Genomic DNA, 24422 nt, shown 5'->3' on the forward strand with positions numbered 1-24422 from the left:
TGGCGCCTTGCTAGGTCGTAGCAAATGACGGAGCTGAAGGCTATGCTAAACTGTCGTCTCTGCAAATGAAAGCGTATGTAGTCAGTGAAGCATCGCTAGAAAAGTCGGCTGTACAACTGGGGCGAGCACTAGGGAGTCAGTCTCGACTAGACCTAGCGTGTGGCGGCGCTCGGTCTGCAATCACCGATAGTGGCGACACGCGGTTCCGACCTATACTAATGGACCGCGGCCGATTTAAAGGCTAGCACCTAGCAAGTGTGGTGTCTGGCGGTGACACCACACCTGCGTCCGTAGCGCCTAGAACCGCTCGGCCACTCCGGCCGTCTTCTGGACGTTTAGGTCCAACAGAGAGGGCTTGCTACATTTTGGAGACTTTCTTCAGACGTACAAACTTCTACGTCTTCAGTCCGTCAAGTACTTGTCTTCCTTGCGTGACACGACATTTTCCACGTGTTTGATAATAGCCCTTCCGATGTCTGTAGTACTAGGACGCACGATGAACGTACTTGATATCGTACAAAATGCCTGGAACTATTTGGAACCGTGTGTGAAATGTAGCAATCAATATTACCGCAATATGGTGGCTTTACAGAACCTAACCATCGGTGAGCTGTACGGCTCATGCCTACAGAAACTCAGACGCTCTTGGTCACTGTATCGAGGCTATAATCAACGCCAGAGGCGGTGATACACGGTATTAGTGTGACGTACCCTAGCGAGTGTGGCGATTAATTATTTGTCAGGTGTGTTCCTTTCGCTTTGTTTGACTAAATAACCGGAAGTCGTTTAAATGGCGCCGTCTGGCTGCACAGTAACTGCATTTCAGAAATCAGTCGCCGCCTTGCGCCGCGACGGCGGGCGGCAGGGCTGTGTAAGTAGCAGTAGCGGCAAGGCACGTCCGCGCCCAGTAACGGCCGGGGCGCTGCGGTCTGCCCGCGTCACGCTCACGCCGACAGTGCGCGGTCAGCCGCGCTCACCTGCGGCGCTGCTCTAGCCACTCCACGCGGCGTGCCTCCTAGACGCCAACAACGCAGGGGAGTGCGTGTTCCTGCATACAAACGCCGCGACGCTGACTGAAAAAGCCCAATTCTCAATGCGAGGATCGAGGATCGAGTCCCCCTACTCATTTCTATACGAGGGGAGTACAGACGCAACACTTTTTTATCCTCTGCCAGTTTCGGTTGAAAAAATAGTTGTGGAACATCGTGGAATATTCACGCTTCAGCCCCTGTATTGCCATGAAGTTTCGATACCTGGTGGCACTATACGTAACCGCCAAAATGGCGTCCGTTAACGGAGGTGCGTTTCAAGCAGAGAGCTGTCATTGAGTTTCTTGTGTTGGAAAATTGCGAGAACTCATAGGCACTTGCAGAACGTCTACGGAGATCTAGCAGCGAACAAAAGCACTGTGAGTCGCTGGGCGAGACGTCTCTCATCGCAGCAATAAGGTCGCGCAACCTGTCCGATATCCCGCTTGCATACCGGCCACACACAGCTGGGACTCCTGCAAGGTTCGAACGTGCGGGTACTCTCATTCGTGGCAAACGACGGATCACAATCAAACATCTCGCTGCTCAAGTGAACGTCTCTGTTGGTAGTGCTGACTCACTCGTCCAGCAGTTGAGGTAATCCAAGGTGTGTGTACACTGTGTTCCTCGCCCTCTAATAGAGGAACGAGGGACCATCTGCTTGAGCGTCACGAGGGTGACAGTGACAATAACCTACATAAGAGAAAAATAATAACTTAATAAAAAATGGTAAAAAACAATTTTTTATTACCCCCCCCCCCCTTGAGTTGCACGCGGTAGAACGAAGGACTTTACAAGACATCAGACAGTTATATTTTCTTTTCGCGCGTATAGTCTGCTCCTGCGCATGCGCGCTAGGTATATCCCACGTGGATGGTGTATTAGGTCGGAAGTGAACCACTCTGTAGTTAGAGGCATGCACGTAAGGGGCTCTGGTGCATAGCTGTACGGTTTAGGCGAATCGTGTATAGGGGCTTTATTATCAGCAGTGAACTTCAAATGCTGTCGACGTCTGTGAGCGTATGTATATATGAAAGAAAATAATCACTGGATAACAAATCTCAATAAGCACGGAATCTGGATGTTAGGTGCGCCAAGTACTCATAATAACACAAGCTATTAGTTTTCTATTAATAGTAAAAAGAGAGAAATGAATAAATAAAAAATACGCTTTTTTTCTTTCATTTGTTCGCAGGAACTAGCAACATTGACACTGAAGCACATGCGTTTTACAGCCAGTTGAGTTCCAGAAAATACTAGGAACATTGCAACCAAATACGCTAATTAATGACGCGGACTGAATCGAGCTTACAGTATGTCGGTAGTACGCTTGCAGACTAGAAGACTAAGTGAGGGCCCGTTGGCTGTAGTAGGAGTGTTATACGTACGTCTCTTCCGGGTACGTCAGCGATTCGCAGTAAACGTGCAGCAGTACACCACACAGAAAAAGTTCACGCCCTCGAGGCACGGGATGGGCACTGATGTTGACGCAGGTGCCCGCAACGCACCTGCCACCTGCTGGCCGGCGGTCAGTTAACGGACAGCTCCTCAGCGCTTCCACCGGCACCGCGTAGCCGCTGACACGGCGCTCAGTGCTACGTCCTGTAGCGTGACTCATCAGCTGGAAGGACGTAAATCGCGACGAGAGTCGTACCCAACCTCGATGGAAAAAAAAAAAAAGAGGCTGTCAACAGGTACAGACAGGGTACTGGTACGAGAGGGGTGGGTGTGGAGCAGTTTCGGAGTGGTGATGGTGGTAGTCGTGGGGGGTGGGGGGTGGGGGGTGGGGGGGGTGGGTGGGTGGGCAGTTGTTAAATTGTGGAAAGGCATCCTTAAGCAAACGGAAAATTTAGATATTTCTTACTTGAAAGGTTCATTAGCAGACAGCAGTACAAGTTTCAAACGATGTCCCGCATTTTTAGGACAGAAAAGTTAGCGGCAGTACTCCTGCTGTTGCCAAAGTTTCTTGGAGTGGTGATGCACGATTAGATTACAGGCTTGGTGTTTGGCCACGGTAATAGAGGTAAGAGTTACAAAGTGTATCACATGTTTATTATGAAATAAGTTGGACATTATTCACAAACAACTTTCGTAATACACTAACTATGCACGTTGCAATCTTACTCCTTTCGCTGACGAATCTGCTTAATGCAATAGTCTTCCTTCACGTTGGAACTGCATTGCAATGACATATTTAACCAACAGGTAACTGCGTTTGCTGTGTAAAGGAATTGTAAGCTACTTTTTACCTGTAATTCTGGTTATGTGAACGACATAGAAATTTTAGCAGTCTCAGTCCCATTTCGCCACATATGATGAAGATTAACAGAAACCACTCGCCTTTAGATGCACATTGCTCTAGCCAATGACAATGCATACACTAAATCGAATTTCAGCTGTTCCGCCGTAATTTAAATATTTTCGCATTCACTCTTCCACGAACAACAAAATCTCCGTAACATTACCAAAAAGACTTTTTTCACCTTCTGAGCATTGCGATGTATTTTTTGTAACACGATTTAAGAAGGTAACAGAATAATGAATCGGGGAAAGTAAATAACGTAAGCGTCTCTGGGATGACTGAAAGACTTGCTCCTGTTCTACATTTACATCAAACATCTGAGCGCCAATCAATTATCTTGCTGACGACGGAGAGAAATGTCGTCTTTGAGCGATAGTTGAGAGGTTCTGGATGAGTAGTACTCAATTTCTAATTGGTGCGATGAATGAAATATTGCTTTAATTATGGATAAATGTAAGGTAATACATATACGTTGGAGAAACATTACCGGAATATTCGAAAACAATATTAATGCTATGCTGCTTTACTGACTCTACTGAATATCTAAGAGTAACGTTGTGAAACGACATGAAATGGGATGGAAGACAAGGGTAGTTGCAGGACATGTGAAGGTGCACTACAGTTTATTGGGAAAGCTGTGGGAAAGTGATGCGCCCGCACAATGAAGAATGTGTACAGAACGCTTGTGCGATCTATCCTAGAATACTGCTCCAGTATTTGGATCTCCGAACAGGTCGGAATAAAGACACATACCGGAACAGTTTGGAGGCGTACTGTTGATTTGTTACCGGTACGTTAAATCGGTACGACAGTCTTATGGAAACATTTCCTGAACTTAGACGGGAATCCTTGGAAGGAAGAAGGCTATATTTTCGCGAAAGGCTATTAAAGAAGATTAGATACAGACCGCAGAGCGTTCTTGCTACCTCTGACAGTTATGTTATATATGAAACATAACAACAAAAGGGGAGTTCAGAAAGCTTCCGTCGTTTTCCTCAACGATCTCTCCCTCCACCGTCGTGCCACCTACAATGACCACTTCTTGGTTGCTGGTCTACTGCTGACCACACTTCAGTGTCCATCACTGACTGGTGTATTTCTCTGCATTGTTCTTGGTATGAACAGAGAAGGAAAGGATATGACCAACAACAGTGCAGTGTACCCTCCGCCATATACTGCAGGCTTGTGGAGCTCGAAATGTACTTACATGTTAGAAAACTTCCTGGTGGATTACAATTTGAGTGCCGAACCGGGACTCGAACCAAGACGCTTGCCTTTTGCGGGCTTTATTTACGGCCCCACGTCTTGCGGTTACGATTGTCGAAGCACTTTGAGCCATTAGGTGGCGTTTGACTGCGCTGTTGATTTGTACGCTGCAGGCGTGCCGCGGCCTGGTTCGGTCGGGTCGGGTCCTCTCCTCTCCTCTGTATTCGCCGAGCGGCCGCCATTAGAGGCAAGAAGTAGTGTTTGCATAACAAACAAGGCAAGCTGCGCGGCGCGGCCGACAGCCTTCCATCAGCTGCGAGCTGCGGGCTGCGTCCGCCGCCAGATGGAGACGTCAGGCGCGCTGCACTGCGCTCCCCACAGTACCGGCAAGTTCCCGGTTCACCTTTCAACGCGGTCCCCTATAAAACCGCGTTGCGTTTTCATAGCTAAAATCATAATGTTGCATCCACCAATCTCCACTTTAACTTCTTGTTCCACGATAAGTCATTCATTTCCCTAGTTTTTGGCCGTCTTCCAATTTAAGGAGGCACAAAATACCTGTAGTTCGGTCGAAACGTGTTTCGGATTATTAAGTCAGCTGGCTTTCGCAGACGTTGTCACTCTAGAATGTTAGGCCGCGTCATATACACATAAATTTTTCTACACGACCCATGTTTCGGCACGTCTGGTGGGACCATCTTCACGATCTTCTAGTGTTATGGGTAAGCTGAACACTGAAAAGCTTCCCAGCAAAGAGACCGATTCTGAAGAAATTGATGTGTAGTATGACGCGGCATAACCTGCTAGGAGACATTACCTTTAGTCTTTCGTTTCGGTTCGTTGGCGTCGTAGAAATTACGTCATCTAACGACGTCTAGTATTTCAGCACTTGTATTTTTAAGTGTATCATTTAACTGCTCTTAGTCACAGATTTTTTTAAGATCACATTCTCCTGACGAATATAAAGGAAAGTATATTCCTTGTCCGATTATCCAGTTCCCAACCGGCCGATTTAATTTTGCGAATTATTCCACAGAAAACTGCATGAATGGCTGCAGTGGTGACAATAGCCCGGCAGCAGTACAGAGCTCTACCCCACTGTCGACCAGACCTCATGTCAAGCGCCACGCATGCCTCGACCCATAAAGCGTCCCGCTCACGCAGGAGCACACGGACGCGGCGACTGCACTGGCCGCTCTCCGCTGTTCGTTACGCTACCCACACCGAGCCGCTCTAATTCACCGCGCGGGGCAGTCCCCCGCGATAAACGATAGTCTGCTCATTCATGTTAATGCCAACGGCGACGCTTTTTTCTCTCCTCTCTCGCTCGTCCACTGTACCGCCCAGACATCTTCGTCACGCCGGTAATTGAGTCAGCTCACGAAGAAAACGAGAATCTTCGCAGCTTTTCTCTCTCACCGTGGCGAGTGCTTAGTCTTCTAACAGAATTGTTCAATTAAGATCTATCATAATAACTTAGCGTTCTATACGAGCGGCACACTAGAAGTGGAAACGCTGGAAGTGCATTCTGTTGCTAAAATAAGTAAATAATGGCTTCTCCACAAAGAACCGGAAACGCGGTGTTAACGAGTCCAGACTCGCAGAGTTCTTGGCTCATGAAGCTTTACAATAGCAGTTCTACGTAGGTTCTATTTACACTCAATGTCTTTTCTTTACAGTTAACACCAATAATGATTTCGTATGGATAAGAGTTGCCATTATTTCAAATTGTCTACCTTCCTGATTTCGATAACCAGTGCCAACTGATACTTTTCAATGCAAAGTACCCTCGTTAGATAGCTCGCAAATTATTTCTCCGTCTTACTTTTGCATAGGAAGTGTCGAAGCATTGACTTTTGCTTCATGTCCATCCAGGAACATCGGTCTGACTCAGTTACACTATTCGGTAAATCCAGTTACAGACTTGGCGAATGTTAAGAGATCACACATAAAATCCATCAAACTGACAACAATCAGCAAAAACTGCTAGGTACGCAAAAAACGAAGAGGCTCCGCAGGTTCAAAAAGACAACTTCGAAGCATGAGCGTGGCACCACGACTCGTAGCGAACAAAATAATTACGTTTTACTTAGTTTATTTAGGAACTATTGGGCGGGAGGCTACTTTGGTTATTATACTGCTCTTCGTGAGCAGTTCAGCTTCCTGTTCGGACATTGTGGCTTTACTGTTGTGCCCCTACATTGTCTCAAAAAGGCCACGCCCACGTGTTGCTGAGATAAATTTGCGTCTCCAAAGATTCTGACGCAGCCAAAGGGCTGAATTTTTTTGTCCATTCTATTGAGAATTTGCACTATGCTGTCAGTGATTCACAGGTTTCAAATAACTGCTACTGCGTAGCATAAATCAAGAACAAGACGGCATTTGGTTCTGTACGAATATTTACAACGAGATTTCTACAAATCAGACAAGTATATCGAAAAGAAAAGCAACATAAGCTGCAACGCAGACGTAGGAGCAACAAGAACAGCTGTGTCGTGAATGATGTAACGTCTACTGCTTCTTAAAGAGCTCTATAAATCATAATTTTCACAGAAGTACTACTGAAGCATCATGCTTTGTATATAATGGGTACAAATTTTACAGAATCAGTGTCTATACTGTAACACACACGCCGTTCTGCCTTAGTTAATGCATAGGGAGCGTTCAAAACTCGACGACTCTCTGCGAACCCGAATCGGCCAATCACACAGAATACAGCAAGAGGCTGTAGATATTCTAAGGACGGTCCACAAAAGCACCTCCCCCAAGGTTTAACGTCCTGTCAACGACAAGGTCAATAGCGACAAAAAATAAGTTCACACTTAGTGTTCAACGCTTCATCACCGTTGGTCGAAGCGCGTCTTCTCTCCAGCGTTAGACGTGAGATTACATACCGCATTTCTGAAAAATCAACAACAAATACAGTCAGTTACGCAGTTCCTACAACAGAACTACAAGTTCATTTTTTCCAACGCAGATGGAAATCCAAAGTGGCCCAATCTATATTGTGTGTTATCTTAGAAAATGCAACAGGTCTACTAAAGAGACCACTTACACTAGCTTGTACATCCTCCTATGGGGTACTGCTGCGCGATATGGGACAGAACTGGCGGAAGTGAAAAGAAGGGGAGTTTGTTTTGCATTATCGCGAAACAAGGGACAGAGTGCTGCGGATATGATACGCGAATAAGTGTGTCAATCATTAAAACAAAGGAGTTTTTCGTTGCGGTATAATTTTCTTATCAAATTTACGTCACCAATTTTCTTCTGCGAATGCGAACACATTTTGCTGGCGCACATTTACATAGGAAAAAATAATCATCATAATAAAACAGGAAAAATCAGAGCTCGCACGGAAAGATTTAAGTGTTGATTTTTCCCGCACGCTGTCCGACAGTGAAACGGTAGAGAAAAAGCTTGAAGGAGATTCGATCGACCCTCTGCCAGGCACTTGACTACAAATTGCAGAGTACAGATATCGACGTAGATGCACCTGCGAACTGGTCTACGATCTTTATTTTCTAACGATGTCTTCAAACGTACTGGCTTTACTATATTCCATAAACATTTCATTCGACTCTTGCGAACGAACTTATCGAAACATTTATCTTCTCGTGGAAAGACGGAAGTGTATGTATGTGCTCTGACACATCTGCTTTTAATGCGCTATCGTACTACTGAAATGGACAGTGCACTATTTTGATATTATCATTCTACTATGTGCACAAATTCAAACAGCATCTGTGATATTTTAATAATGCAGTTTGTTGCTGGCAAAGAAATACGAAGATATGCGGTAAGTTCAAACACATTTTTATATTACAGAATTTCGTTATTGCGTTAAAAGGTCAATGGTCTTCTCTTATTGTTCTATGAACAGTGCAGGTCATGTTCTATGTAACTGTTATGAACGGTTTCGGTTGAATATGGCCATCTTCAGATTTAAAACTTAAATATAGCACTGTCATTACCACCACTGCTTCGTTACAACTCGCCGTAACTAGCTGACACCAGCTGTAGCAGCAGCCCTGCATTTTAAGTTTTAAATCTGAAGATGATCCACAAACACTGTTTTGTGCATATTTCATTTAAAATGCCGTTTTATAGGACTTTGCTCGGCTGCTTTTATTGAATGAAAACAGCATATGTGCTCTTCTAAGCCGTATGTAAAACAACACCTCGGCTGCTGTTAAGAAATGGCTTAATTTCCACTACTAGTTGCGTTCACTGAAAATACCCAGATGGCAGGTGCCTTGAACCTTAGTGGGTATTTTAGCACACAATAAAACTTATGCAACAGGATGTGATCTTACGTCAAGTTTCATGATAAAATACAAATATTAACGCCACTGCAGCACAGAACGGAAGAGACAAAAAAATGTTCAAGTCTGTATGAAATTTTATGGCACTTAACAGCTAAGGTCATCAGTCCCTAAGCTTACACACTACTTAACTTAAATTATCAAGTACAAACACATACGCCCATGCCCGAGGGTAGACTCGAACCTCCGCCGGGACGAGCCACTGAAGAGCCAAGCCGAAGTGAACCAACTACACATCATAGCTGTCAACAAGCTAAGTGAGGAAAAGCAATTGGTTTGCGTGTACGTAACGGACAATGAGCTCAGACGAGTTAACCGCTCCGCATTACCGAAACTCTTCAGCTTGTTGTGATAGAATACATACTACGGCCTCTGGAGCAACCGCGGCTGTGCCCAATGAGAAACCCCAGAGACGGAACGTGCCCAGAGCGGTTCGTTCCCACAGGCCACTTACCGCTGTTCGCTCCTTGCGAAATAATACTAAAGGCAACACAGAAGACCGTAATTTTCACCCGATCGTGACAAATGACCTCTCCCCCTCCCCTCCGCATCCCCCGCTCTCGACAAACCTGATCTATTGACGTCCAATTGCAAAAGTATTTCACGACCCGGCGGGGCAGTTGTGTTATTACGGCAATATTTCAGATGCCAATCCGTGGCTCGGCGCCCGCCGCTCCCCGGCCGACGGCAATGGGGAGTCGCGGACAGTACGGCTGCGGACTCACAACTTTATTTGACGTCCGCGCGTCGTAAAATAATTGTGATACAAGTCCTGTCTCGTAACAGGCCCTTAAACTTTTCTTTTCTTTTCTTTGTTTGGCATAGTGTTGCAACCAACTGACAACTTCCCCATTAGTTCGACAAGACGGAATTTTCAGTTAAAAGTTACGTAAGTATGAATCTTCAGGGTAGATTCGAAACAGGAAAACATATCTTAACCCTCCCAGACCAGAATTTCTCTCGAGGGAGGAAACTTTTTTATACTCTTGTGCTCTCATATGATTTTTTAACGATTTTAGAAGCAAGAGCTATACAAATATACAGGGTGTTTAAAAAATGACCGGTATATTTGAAACGGCAATAAAAAGTAAACGAGCAGCGATAGAAATACACCGTTTGTTGCAATAAGCTTGGGACAACACTACATTTTCAGGCAGACAAACTTTCGAAATTACAGTAGTTACAATTTTCAACAACAGATGGCGCTGCAAGTGTTGTGAAAGATATAGAAGACAACGCAGTCCGTGGGTGCGCCATTCTGTACGTCGTCTTTCTGCTGTAAGCGTGTGCTGTTCACAACGTGCAAGTGTGCTGTGGACAACATGGTTTATTCCTTAGAACAGAGGATTTTTCTGGTGTTGGAATTCCACCGCCCAGAACACAGTGTTGTTGCAACAAGACGAAGTTTTCAACGGAGGTTTACTGTAACCAAAGGACCGAAAAGCGATACAATAAAGGATCTGTTTGAAAAATTTCAACGGACTGGGAACGTGACGGATGAACGTGCTGGAAAGGCAGGGCGACCGCGTACGGCAACCACAGAGGGCAACGCGCAGCTAGAGCAGCAGGTGATCCAACAGCGGCCTCGGGTTTCCGTTCGCCGTGTTGCAGCTGCGGTCCAAATGACGCCAACGTCCACGTATCGTCTCATGCGCCAGAGTTTACACCTCTATCCATACAAAATTCAAACGCGGCAACCCCTCAGCGCCGCTACCATTGCTGCACGAGAGACATTCGCTAACGATATAGTGCACAGGGTTGATGACGGCGATATGCATGTGGGGAGCATTTGGTTTACTGACGAAGCTTACTTTTACCAGCACGGCTTCGTCAATAAACAGAACTGGGGCATATGGGAAACAGAAAAGCCCCATGTTGCAGTCCCATCGTTCCTGCATCCTCAAAAAGTACTGGTCTGGGCCACCATTTCTTCCAAAGGAATCATTGGCCCATTTTTCAGATCCGAAGCGATTACTGCATCACGCTATCTGGACATTCTTCGTGAATTTGTGGCGGTACAAACTGCCTTAGACGACACTGCGAACACCTCGTGGTTTATGCAAGATGGTGCCCGGCCACATCGCACGGCCGACGTCTTTAATTTCCTGAATGAATATTTCGATGATCGTGTGATTGCTTTGGGCTATCCGAAACATACAGGAGGCGGCGTGGATTGGGCTCCCTATTCGCTAGACATGAACCCCTGTGACTTCTTTCTGTGGGGACACTTGAAAGACCAGGTGTACCGCCAGAATCCAGAAACAATTGAACAGCTGAAGCAGTACATCTTATCTGCATGTGAAGCCATTCCGCCAGACACGTTGTCAAAGGTTCCGGGTAATTTCATTCAGAGACTACGCCATATTATTGCTACGCATGGTGGATATGTGGAAAATATCGTACTATAGAGTTTCCCAGACCGCAGCGCCAACTGTTGTTGACAATTGTAACTACTGTAATTTCGAAAGTTTGTCTGCCTGAAAATGTACTGTTGTCCCAAGCATATTGCAACAAACGGTGTATTTCTATCGCTGCTCGTTTAGTTTGCATTGCCGTTTCAAATATACCGGTCATTTTTGAAACACCCTGTATGTAACTGTTTTCAAAATACACTCCGTACATGGCGTCTTTTTTATGGATTAAAACAATAAATTTTCTAATATTTACTGTTGTAATAAATAAACTGATCATTCAATAATTATCACGCAAAATAACAACAATAACATTCAATTATTCGGTGGAATGTAACACTTCTGTGCATCCCGATGCTCACAAGCTGCTGCGCACTGCTACATTCACTCGCTGGTATTTTTACGGTGATGCACAACAGGTGGCAGCATTTGCGCACGATAAAAATACTGAAAATTCACAACCGTGTACATGAGGTTCCCACTGAGGAAAAATATATCTGCATCAGCTAACACACAGTAAAATTTAATACACGCGATTGCAACCAGTGGATCTGGAAGGGTTAAGAAACGGATATTTCTACAACACTTTCTATTGGTGTAATTCAAGTAGTGGTAAGGACTTAACACTTCACTCCCGTTTTAAACCCAGCCCGTTAACTAGTGTTTGTCCAGTCTTGTAAACTGGTCCACTGTTCACTAACAGCGGCAGAACATCCACAAAATATACATGACGATAGTATCTGTTCCCGAAAGAACAGTTACCGTAGATGACCATGCAGCTTTGCTAGAAGTGAAATGTTGAAAATCATCTCTTAGGCGCACTCGAATGTAGTGGTGTGGACATCTTGGGAATGTGGGTCTCACGGGGGACGTGCAAGGGATAAGTCCCTACAGTCGCGCTGTCCTCTGTGCCCTCGGTGGCTCAGATGGATAGAGCGTCTGCCATGTAAGCAGGAGATCCCGGGTTCGAGTCCCGGTCGGGGCACACATTTTCAACATGTCCCTAATGAAGTACATCAACGCCTGTTTGCAGCTAGGGTGTCCATTTAATTATCATTTCATCCACAAAATACATACAAGCTACCGAGTGACTGCAAGAACCTGCCGTAAACACAGACAACAAACGGAATCACAAAATTTTTAGAGATTGTACTGACGTTTGAAGGCCAGTTAGGTTTGATCAGAATGTCTCGTGGAACACATTCATCCAGACCTTATCGCTAGCTTTTTGGTATGAACACAACTTTTCACTCTGACAATCGCCCTTCCACAGTCTCTGAATGGATTTGGCTATCTATCATGGCTCAGGACGTATTATAGCACACCAAATCTATCACACAACGTGAGTTTTTTCGAAAAAGTCCTGATGTACGCGTTCTGTCAATCTATCAGCTATTCCGTAACTCATTACTTGTTATCGCCTACACTTTACAAAAATTACACATGATTTTCACTTCACTTTAGCAAACTACTGCTAAGCAGGTAGACGCTCCATTTCATGAAAATAAGTAATAATACATGGTCCAGTCACCGTAATGTGACCGCCGCCTACGTTCGACGACAACGTGCAGCAAGCACTCACAGATGGCAAGTGGCAACACTAGCACCGTAGCACCGGAGGGCATACAAAGCGTGTCGTGGGAACGCAGACAGCAATGCAGTCGTTGTCGTATTGCGGAAGTAGATTATCTGACGTCCAAATGGGCACATGTTTGTAAATTGTTCCGCCGTGGTTGAAGTATACCGTGGTTGGAAAATGGCGCAATCCAAAACCGGCGCAGAGACAACTGTGGTGAACTTCAGGCCATAGATGCCAGGGGTGAACGACGGCTGCTGAAATATGTATGGACGAAGAGGTGAAAAATCTGAAAACGTTCCAACACGTTTCCCACATCAAAATTCGGATAATGAGCGGTATTCCTATTCCACAGCAAGAGAAGGAATTCTGTCTGCAGAACTGACTGGAGAACACAATTAAGACACTTCCATTCGACAATATTTTACAGGTGTATGTCACAGCTGTGTACGGCATAGTGATTCTCCTACTGCCTAAAAGACACAGTTTCCTAGAAGGAAACGTAGGATGGAGCTACATAGCCTCCTTTACAGGAATCAGCGAGCGACTGTGTTCAAAGGGACGCAGTCTGCCCATAAGATGGTCCACGCGAGCGGTAGTTGTCATTATTACATCGTGGAGCACAGTGATTCGTGGGTCGTGCCGCCGACAATTTGTAGAGCCCAACTGCCGGCAAACTGCTTGTCGAACAAAAACGGGGAATGATTCGCTGTGCCATCTGCGCTTAACCTCTCAAACAGACAGCGGAATCAATTGCAGACAACTGTACCACGAACCGCAGACTTGAATGCGCTGTGGTGAGCGGTAGTAGGCATGGAGGACGAAAAAACAAAAGGACCTGCTGAGAACCCAAAACCTTGTGGCGACCTCGGCATTCGACGTTTCTGCTTGTTTCGGCATGTGTTGAGACACATGTCCGCACACTCGTTTGGGAATTGTATGACAGCCAATTACCAAAGGGTCTGCTAGAGGACTGCAAAAACACTGCCCACTCTTTGGAAACGGCTTTTACTTTTTATTCTCGTTATCTTTCCGCTCTGCAGAGACTCGACAGGACTACTGCCTGAAAACAGCGTAGAACAGTGGACCTGAAAGTTTTTCCTGGTGACACTATTACAGTTTTGCTATTTTAAAGTAAAAAATTTCACTTTTTTGTGATACAGCAATATAATTAAAATTATAATGTGACAAAGATGAAGTTGCAATGTCTGCTGTGTTGGCAGGCTCTTCTTTCGGCATGAACCTTCTCGCAAACTATCTGTGGTAATAACTTAGAACTGATTTGGTTTCTGCTATATCGCATACGATTTTGTTACTGTCAAGGTTTTAATGTAAGGAGTCAACAACCATAGAGTAAAAGTTCCTATCAGCAGGTTCACACACAGATACACGATGTTCTACACTGACGATCCAAACAAATTCTACACTGACGAGAAAAAAGTCACAACCCCAAATAATAATTAATGCACAGTAAAGACATTTCGGGAATGCACTTATCTAGGTGATATATTCAAGTGATTAACACTGCAAGACCACAGGATAACATAAGCATGGGATAAGCCACTGCAAATGTGAATTGCTGGTACATTAATAACCGGTGTGAGCGCCAGAATATTGAATGCAAGCGAATTGAGTTGTACAGGTGCAGGATACCAGCTTGTGGGATAGAGTTCCAGGCCTGTTGCACTGGGTCGGTCAGTACAGGGGCGGTTTATGCTGTTCGTGGTTGACGATGGAGTTGTCTCCCGATGATGTCCCATATGTTCCCGATTGCAGACAGATCTGCTGATTGAGCGGGCCAAGGCAACATGCCGACACACTGTAGAATATGTTGGGTTGCAACAGCAGTATATGAGCGAGTGCTATCCTGCTGGTAAACACCTCCTGGAATGCTGTTCATGGACGTGAGCGTAACAGGTCGAATCACCAGACAGACGTGCAGATATGTACACAAGGTGCGTGGGATAACCACGGGAGTGCTCCTGCTGTCATACGAAATCGCACCCAAGACCATAACTCCAGTTGTAGGTCTAGTACATAGACATGTTGATTGTAGGCCCTCAACTGCCATCCTTCTAACCAACACACGGCGATCTCTGGCGCCGAGGCAGAACCAGATTTCATCACAAAACACAACAGACCTCCACGTTGCCCTCCAATGAGGTCTCCCTTGACACCACCGAAGTCACAAATGGCGGTGGTTTAGGGTCAGTGGAATGCATGCAACAAGGCTTCCATTTCGGAGCTGTCCTTGAAGTAACCGATTTGTAACAGCTTGTTGTGTCACTGTGACGGCAACTGCTATTCAGATTGCAGCTGTAGACACAGTAAGATGAGCCAGAGCCATACGCCGAACACGATTGTCTCCCATCTCGATTCAAACTCTGTGATCTACTGACAATGAAGACTTCGTCGCCTTGAAGGCATACTTGCCTAACATCAACTCACCACGTCGAATATCAAAAGTAACTGACGCCTACGACCGTCACAATGTGTGTTTAAAGAAATCCTGAATAGTGGCGCTACTAACGACTGGCACGAAATGCAAATTTAATTATACATAATCTCTCAGATGTAGACACAGACGATTTTTTCCGTCAGTGTATAAAGAATAATGTAAAGGACTAAAAGAAATGCGATAAAGTGCGAAAAGGCTGGTACTTCGTAAAAATGTTAAGCTGTTCTCAACCCGATGACTGGTTTGAACAATACAGTGCTTATTCTGTTGCAGGCGCTGCACCCATGCCTTCCTCTAACATCTGAATTGGCTTGGTTACAGGGACACCTACAGCTTGACGTGGACTATAACCCGCAGTACAAATTGTCATTTTTCAAATAATTAATTGCCAGAGGTGATATAAGATAAAATCGTGGGGTCAACTGAGTTTTGAAACTCAGATCTCTGAATTTGACGGCTATCCACTCAATCACACAGCGACATGGCACTTTGCCACAATACAAAAAGAACAATGTCCACAACGAAAGAAATACGGGTGAAAGTAGTGCACGAGACAATGGGAGTAGAAGATAGAGAAAGAAAGAGAAACTGCAAAACAAAAGAACGGGACAGTCTTCACCATTCGCGACACACTACGTTCCCGCTACGATCCAAATATTGTTACGTTCCCATCCGCCTTTTCTGCAGCTGGCCAGAAGCGACGGCTGCGGCGGGACGTAAATAAACACGTTGTCGACACCATCCGCGCGCTAACCCGAATGGCTGCCATTTATGTGGCGTATATTCGACGAGAGAGGGAGGCATGATTTATCTCGTAACGTCTATGCATATTACTACACCATCAGATTTATGGAGCTAAATACCAACGATTCATCGGCACACGTGGGCAGAAAAAGACAACTAACATGCATTTGCTACGGCCAAAGCATAAAAAGAAGCGAGGCCAGCGAGATAGGCGAGTAATTACGAAACCGACCGATCGACTGCGACAGCCATAATAGCGACATCCAGCCGCACGCGTGGAGCCGCTGGAACTAAGCGCCACGAGACTTACTAACCTGGGCCATCGTCCGTACCATTTCTCCGGTGGAAGACATCCCCCCCCCACAAGGCAACATGTATTATATTATTCTTTCTCCTCAATCGAGTAACCAATTATTTCTATGAATTCTTATGTCTTACTTTTTATGGGATACCTGGTCGGTGTGTCCCTCTCATACGCCACAGCTCACGCTCCTTTACGACACATGGATAAGACGTATCGCATTTAACGTATATTTTGTGTGTTTTGTTACAAAATGTTGGAGTACTTAATTACAGGAGAAAATGTCTGAGTATCAAGTGTTGATTTAAATAATAATTCTCTACAACAGTTGCGTCGAACACAAAATCCAGGGAAAAAAACTCTTAATGGCAAGTTAGACAGTGAATCGATTAACTCTTTGGTAAGCAATATCTTTTACCATGTTATGATTTAGCGTGTATAACAAGCGCGCGCATATTGTGTGTGTATGTGTGTGTGTGTGTGTGTGTGTGTGTGTGTGTGTGTGTGTGTGTGTAAAAGGGGGGAAAGAGAGAGAGAGAGAGAGAGAGAGAGAGAGAGGGGGAGAGAGAGAGAGAGAGAGAGAGAGAGAGAGAGAGAGCCGAGGTTATCGGTTGCTAAGCTTACACACAACTTAATCTGACTTAGAAACTGACTTACGGTAAGGACAACACACGCACACCCATGCCCGAAGGAGGACTCGAACCTCCGACTGGGAAGGGTGGCGGGGGGGGGGGGGGGGGGGGGAGGGGAGAGGGGGGGGGGGGAAGCCACGCGAACCATGACAAGACGCCCCCAAACCGCGCGGCAATCTTTTATTTGCCTGGAGCGTAGTAGCCTTGTAAGGAACTGGAACGTTGATAATAAACAGAACAGACAACAATGGAAATAAAACGCTTGAATTGTGGTACTGCAGAAGTACCTACAGAGTAGACGGGAATCCCGGGTAACTAATGAAGAGATACTGAACTGAGTTGAGGATGAAAAATTTATGGCACAACCCGACTAAAAGAAAGGGAGAACATTTGCCAATGGAAGCAAATGTGGGAGAATAAAAACCGTAAAAGGATCAAGATTTCACTACAATAAGCAGGTTCAAGCGGATGTTAGTTGCTGTAGTTATACAGAGATGAAAAGGGTTGCGTAGGATAGATTAGTGCACACAACTCCGACAAAAAAAGTCTTCAGACTGAAGGTTACAACAACAATAATAATAATAATGATAATAATACTTGAACACAGTTACAAGGAAGTGTTTCGAAACCACCTTCGTCGAATTACTAGTGATGTAGCAACATAACAATTTTTTATTTTGAAATAAATTACTTACGAGGCAAAGGACTCACGAGCTTTTAGAACTTAGAGGAAATATCTCCATCAGTTGGTTTAAAGCTGCACATTTTTTCAGTTAGCCTCTCCAGTTTTACATTCATGTCTATTCAGTATCGGTATACACTTTCTCAGGAAGAACACCAGACACTGCAGCATGTTAACAGCGCCGCACGGAAAGAGGAACAGCAAACACCGGGCACTTTGGGAGGAGACTAGAGATTCCCTTTGGAAACGCAGTGGCGCGGCGTTATGCGTAGAGCCGGCCGCGGTACGGTAGCAGCGGCGGCGGCCCCACTCGCGGCCTTGGCGGCAGAGAGCGCGGCGCGAGAAACGGCGGTCGGGACAACCACCCCGACCGGTAGCCGCCGCCGCTCACCATTACCAATTAAAGCGCACGCTAATTGCTGCCGCACTCTGCAATTTCGGATTCGTCATATTTTACAATGAGCCGCAGCTGCGTCCCGCTGCCTCCAGGCGTCGTCGCCGTCGCCCGGGAAAAGGGGAAGCGGCCGCGACTCATGTTGTATAAAGATAACGCAAAATATCCTTTCTTTCCTCAACACTCTGCAAGACACGAATGTTGCTTGCTTTTCAGTCCTTAAAGAGTAGTCGGAGGGTCACGACCGCGTGCAGAGCAAGGTTTTTTCAAGGTTCTATCTCCTTATCAAGTGCGAGTCGAAAGAATCGCCAATGGTCTGTCGTTAAAAAGCATTCTTGATACAGGTTCTGAAGGTTTTATTGCAGCTGTGGGTTTATTTTCTTTTAACGACCGTTGAAGGAAGCCGCAAAGAGTCACCAATACGCGCTTCGGACTATACCCATCATTAGATGGCTACAACTGTTCTCATTACACTGTTAGTCTGCTGCTATAGTCCGCTGCTTCTCTGAATCTCGTATTTATCTTGCCAGCACCATTCATGTGAAGCCCGAAAGACTACGTGTATGCCATGCAAACACACAGAAAATGAACCGGTGTTTACGGTCTCCAAAATACTAACAATATACACTGAAGCGCCAAAGAAACTGGTATAGGCATTCGTATTAAAATACAGAGCTATGTGAAAAGGAAGAATACCGCGCTGTAGTCGGCGACGCCTATGTTAGACAACAAGTGTCTCACGCAGTTATTAGATCGTTTATTGCTGCTACAGGTTACCAATATTTAAATGAGTTTAGACGCGCTGCTACCGTCGGTGCAAGAGCGATGGTACACAGCATCTCCGAGGTAACGATGAAGTGAGGATTTTCCTGTACGACAATTTCACGAGTGTACCGTGAATATCAGGAATCTAGTAAAACATCAAATTTCCGATATCGTTGCGGCTGGAAAGAGATCCTGCAAGAACAGCGCCACCGACGACAGTAGAAAATCGTTAAGTGTGACACAAGTGCAACTCTTCAATAAATTGCTGCAGGTTTCAACACTGGGCCATCAGTAAGTGTCAGCGTGCGAACTATTCAACGAAACATCATCGGTATGGGCTTTCACAGCCGAAGACCCACCCTGAACCCTTGATGACTGCACGACACAAAGCTTTACGCCTCGCCTGGACCCGTCAACACCTGCTTTGGATTGTTGATGAATGGAAACAAGTTGGCTGGTCGGACAAGTACCGTTTCAAATTGTATCGAGTGGATTTACCTATACGGGTATGGAGACAGTCTCATGAATACATGGACCCTGCAAGTCAGCAGGGGACTGTTCAAGCCTGTGGAAGCTCTGTAATAGTGTGAGTCGTGTGTAGTTCGAGTGATATGGGACCCATGATACGTCTAGATAAGAATCTGACAGGTGACACGTACGTAAGCATCTTGTCTGATCACCTGCATCCATTTATGTCCATTGTGCATTCCGACGGACTTGGGGAATTCCAGTAGGACAATCCGACATCCTACACGTCTAGGATTGCTACACAGTGGCTCCAGAAACACATTTCTGAATTTAAACACTTCCGCTGATTATCAAACTCCCCACACATGAACATTAGTGCGCATATCTGGGATGCCTTGCAAGGTACTGTTCAGAAGAGATCTCCGTCCCCTGGTATTCATACGGGTTTATGCACATGGACATGGTGTCAATTCCCTCCAGCACTACCTCAGACATTAGCTGAGTCCATGCCAAGTCGTGTTGCGGCACATCTGCGTGCTCGCAGGGGTCGTACGCGATATTAGGCAGATGTACCAGTTTCTTTGGCTCTTCAGTGTCAACGATCATCATTCTTCTCAAGTTCATGTCAGGCTCCCTGAAGCCCGACCAAACTGAAAAGTGCTAAGGGTAACGTCGTAAGTGGTAATGTAGAATAACTGGATAAACATGTTGTTAGTGTGTCAACACTTTCCTGAGTTTGGCGCAATACACTTCAGAGTTGATCATTGCACAATGGCCGGCCGCGGTATCCGAGCGGTTCTAGGCGCTCAGTCCGGAACCAAGCTGCTCCTACGGTCGCAGGTTCGAATCCTGCCGCGGGCATGGATGTATGTGATGTCTTTAGGTTAGTTAAGTTTAAGTAGTTCTCAGTCTAGGGGACTGATGACCTCAGATGTTAAGTCCCATACTGCTTAGAACCATTTGATTTTTGAACCATTCCACAATGAGAGAGGAAGAGTGTGTCAGCACTACCAACAGATACGTCCAGTTGAGCAGCGAGGTACGTGGCTGTTATCCGTCGATCACGTCGAATGAGTGTGTCCGCCAGCGGGAGATCGGACAGATTTGCGCGAATTTATTGCGACGATGACATACACCTCGCTCAACGACTCAACGTCCTTTCCTTCACTGCCAGGTCTCCGCAGAAATTCCGCACGCGCCTGTTAATCTCTGCGATGCTCCGTTTTTCCGCAAGAGAAACTCAATGACAGCTCTGCTTGGAACACGTCACAGGCGCCGTTTTGAAGGCAACGTACAGCGCCGCCACCTATGGGAACTTCATATAACTACAAGTGCTAAACCGGTAATGTTGTATGATGCCCAGAACGAATTGCGCTTCTCTTCAACCAATACTGACCGAGAAAAAAAAAGTTGTATTACTTACTGAATTCCCATCGTATATTCATACATTTTCCTTGTTTTGGTTTATACCATCACCTCTGAAGTTCGTCGGTGCTGTCCTGGTTTCACCGTACATTTTCGCCAGAAATTATTTTGGAAAAAAACTTTACCCGACATGCCAGCAGATACCAGCGAATGCTTACAAAGCTTGCGTTGGCTTACTCTAGGCGCATGCGCGCACCTTCATACGAAGTAATGCTAGTGATTTTAATTGCAGCGGGAGACAGCCGGCCGGTGAATGGGACTGGCGAGCGAGCATGTCAGCGACCGCGGCGCCGGTGCGGGAGCGGAGGCGCGGAAGGCGTCCGCCGAGCGAAGAAATGCCGTTTGTAGGACAAGGAGCGTTTGCGTAAGCCGCCACGGCTCTAAAGGAGGCGTGTCGAATATCCTAGGCATTCAGCATTCACCGCGGCCGCTGAACGTACAAGGAGAGGCACAAATAAACATTTACGGCCGGGGACGACGCCGGCAACAAAAGGCGGCTCCCATATGAGGGCAGACGCGCCCGCGCCGTCCGACGTCGCCACCATAAAGATGCAAAGCGGGGCCGCTGAGCAGCGCCACACCACGCGGCCCTGACAACGGGCGAAACGGACATGAAATACGGCGCAGTCGACGGCTGTCCGCACCTGCGCTCCCGGACACGTGGGGCTCGTGCTTCCTGATAGAGCGCCCCTGTTGATTGCTACACGTAAACGTTTCTTTCGTCCGCCCTCGGATCTTGTGCGGGTGGTATTCAGCCCGTATGCTAACAGAGGTTACTCTGAGCAGTGAGAGGGGGAGGGGGGGGGGGGGAGAGAGAGTACATGAATTTCGCTATCTTGCGTGTCTGTTCAGTACATCTGATTTTAAACTAACTACTCGATAAGGTACAGACTAGAAATTTCAAGCATAGTTCGGAGCTGGATGATGACAATGAAATATTAAGTCGCTCTATTGACTGGCGTGTGGCGAAGGATACTTTGTGTTCCACTGTTGTAGTTGCAAACGGCTGCTGGAAAGAACGAATGCTGGTAAGCATCCGTGTGAGCTCGAATCTCTCTAATCTTTACCCTCATTATCTTTTTGCGAGATGTTCGTACGAACAAGCAATACACTGATAGGGTCGGATGAGGAGAAACTGAAACATCCTGAAGTTTAGTATAGGTCTCTGTTGTAGTCTCTTCATAATATTTGAAATCGTCTGAAAAATTTCGCACACACAAGACTAAAATGCTGAAAAATTATTTAAACAAAAATGAATTATCAATTTTAAATCTGACTGGAACATATAAAATAATTTCTGTCACCCAACACACACATCTAGCTCCATAAAGGTACTCCGGAAAATTTGTGATTATGATTTTTTAACGGAGGGTACGTGCAATACATACAGATGCGTGAATAGCTGACCTCCCTGCTATTATCTGTTGCTTAATCCCATGTTTTTCGTTTTAAGTCTTGGAAGTATTTTAAGTGGTTTTTTTTAACAATTAAAATTCTCCGGACTATCTATATGGGGCTAGGAGAATCTGTTTTAGACTTTTCATTCCGAACTAATAATTTTTATTTAATTACTTTTTTTTAGGTTTAGTATCATACGTCCCAGACAAGGTATATGAACTTCAGTGTATGTGATTTTCGTGCACGTTCCACTCAAAAGTGTAACTTTCGTATTGCGTTGTTGTTTAAAACGTGTGTTAGTTGTGCGTGTTTACTTTTTATAGGATTTTCAACTGTTGCTGTGTGTTTGTCGGTCGTATGATAATCCTTTATTTGTTATGCGTATGCGTTGTTTTTAAATATTGTCAACAGTAGGGGAAACTAAATAGGTCACTGTTTAGTCTAGCAAGGATAAGCAGCTCGGTTTATTGTTATTTTAGTGCCTATAAGTTCTTACTTCTTTAATTTCGTCATTCATTACACTGCTTGACAACTGCTAAGGAACAACTGACATTTGCTAAGGAACAACCAACAATTGCTACGGAACATCCGACCAATGATATGAAAAGAAATGTACAGGACGCGACGTGTTAGCTAAAGCGAAGCCTGTGCACCAACGACGCAATTGATTGTATTAAAAATTTATATGTCTGCTTTTAAATTATGTGTATTACTGTTTGTATTATTTTTATTATTGTGCTTAGAAAACCATATTATACATAATTCCTATTCAACAATGTCTCTGTTCCTTGGCAGTTGTCTAGCAGTGTTCTATCTTGTTCTTTTCTCTCTGTATGGGCAAATTTTGCAGTAAAGTTAGGAGGTTTCTGTTGTAATTATTTCATATCTTGATCCATGGTGGATGGTTCATGCTTATGCTTTATTAGATGCTAAGTACAGACATAAAGGCTATTTTCGTACCTCCAGCTGCTTACGCATCCAGCTACGTACTTCGTTGCTCAGCCTAATTAGAAGTATCTGCTTACTGACCGAGTGCGAACTCGCCTAGAAAACCAGAAATGACTCAAAGGAAAATACAGGATCTTTAATTATTGACTTTGGAGCTGTGAGAAGTTTAACCCGGTCTCTTTGTCGAAGCGAGGCTGGCGACACATATTTAGACTGACGAACTTGTGCAGCAACGGCGTGAGGATATTCCGGTCCTGGAGTAAAGTCTCCAAGCAAATCTGCGAAGCATTAATACTCGTCCCACACGCCGATCAGCTCCGAGAATGCGTGCATTCTTGCCATGGCCCCCAGTGAGACTTCGCTGACACCACAGAAGCTCCGAGGACGGACGAAAGGACGCCTCAGCAACAGTCAGATAGGAAACAAGACAGTTGTCCAACGATCCCGTGACAGCTTTCACGGTAGCGTGTGCTGTGACTGTCGGCGAGCCGTACCAATGTCGCGTGTTTTACGAGATCTAACTAATTTCAGCGGACACTCGCTGCCCCGGCAGTACGAGGGACGGAGTAGGGATGGGAAATATCAGGTGATTTTGGTCTCGGTTATAACAGTTTTCTTCTTTTTTATTAATAACCGGATAAAAACTGACATAAATTTGTATTGCTAAAATTTTGGTTTTGTAAATAAAACTTTTTTAAAAAATAAATGACGACCGGTATTGTTTATTCGTAAAATTCCTATTGCTTTGAAATACTGGATTATTATAGAAACTGTGATACGCGAACGGTGCTAGTTCAATAAAAGAACAGTTAGGAAGCAGGAATAAAGAAATGAGCTAAGAAACGATACAGCATTGTAAAGTCAGTAACGTTCAGTACCCACATAATTCTTTAGACTTTCTCGGCGATTCGTTGTGATCTCGTGGAATCTACAGTACTTCCGGTGGTCAGCGTCAACACGTTTCGACGTCGTAACTCGGTGTTTCCTGAGAGCGGCAGTATACCCGTTTCTACGGGCGGGGAGTGACCTCTTACACTGTACGCGTGTACAATACGTGCGCAAGACCTACAAATACCTGCTCTACAGGTAGTTTCTCGCTGTCATCCTCGGACATCAGTTGTATCGCAGAATGATATCATTTCTAATTTGGAAGTATTTTTCAAAGCACGGTAGCAATGAAGTACCGTGATCTCCATTTGCTATAAAAGACTGAAAAGAGGAGGAGGCACAGCAACCTTGTGAAATCATATAAGGAGAAAACACACACAGTACGTTCCTTGGTGCGGAAGATTAATTTGGCTGATACAACTATAATGTTACTAATCTTAATTTTTTAGTTGTTTCTGTATGAAAAACAGATAC

The 24422-nt window shown here is 45.3% G+C and overlaps 1 protein-coding gene and 1 non-coding gene across 3 annotated transcripts in view; one reads left to right on the plus strand and one right to left on the minus strand.

The window, feature by feature from the left end:
• The window catches only part of LOC126284187 (Krueppel-like factor 8), a 1008191-nt gene that overhangs the window by 427001 nt on the left and 556768 nt on the right, over nucleotides 1-24422 (minus strand). The window lies entirely within an intron of this gene.
• Trnat-ugu (transfer RNA threonine (anticodon UGU)) lies at nucleotides 12180-12254 on the plus strand. Its single transcript has one exon. It is a non-coding gene; the product is annotated as a tRNA-Thr (tRNA).

This window comes from Schistocerca gregaria, chromosome 8 (genome assembly GCF_023897955.1).
Source record: "Schistocerca gregaria isolate iqSchGreg1 chromosome 8, iqSchGreg1.2, whole genome shotgun sequence".
Lineage (NCBI taxonomy): Eukaryota > Metazoa > Arthropoda > Insecta > Orthoptera > Acrididae > Schistocerca > Schistocerca gregaria.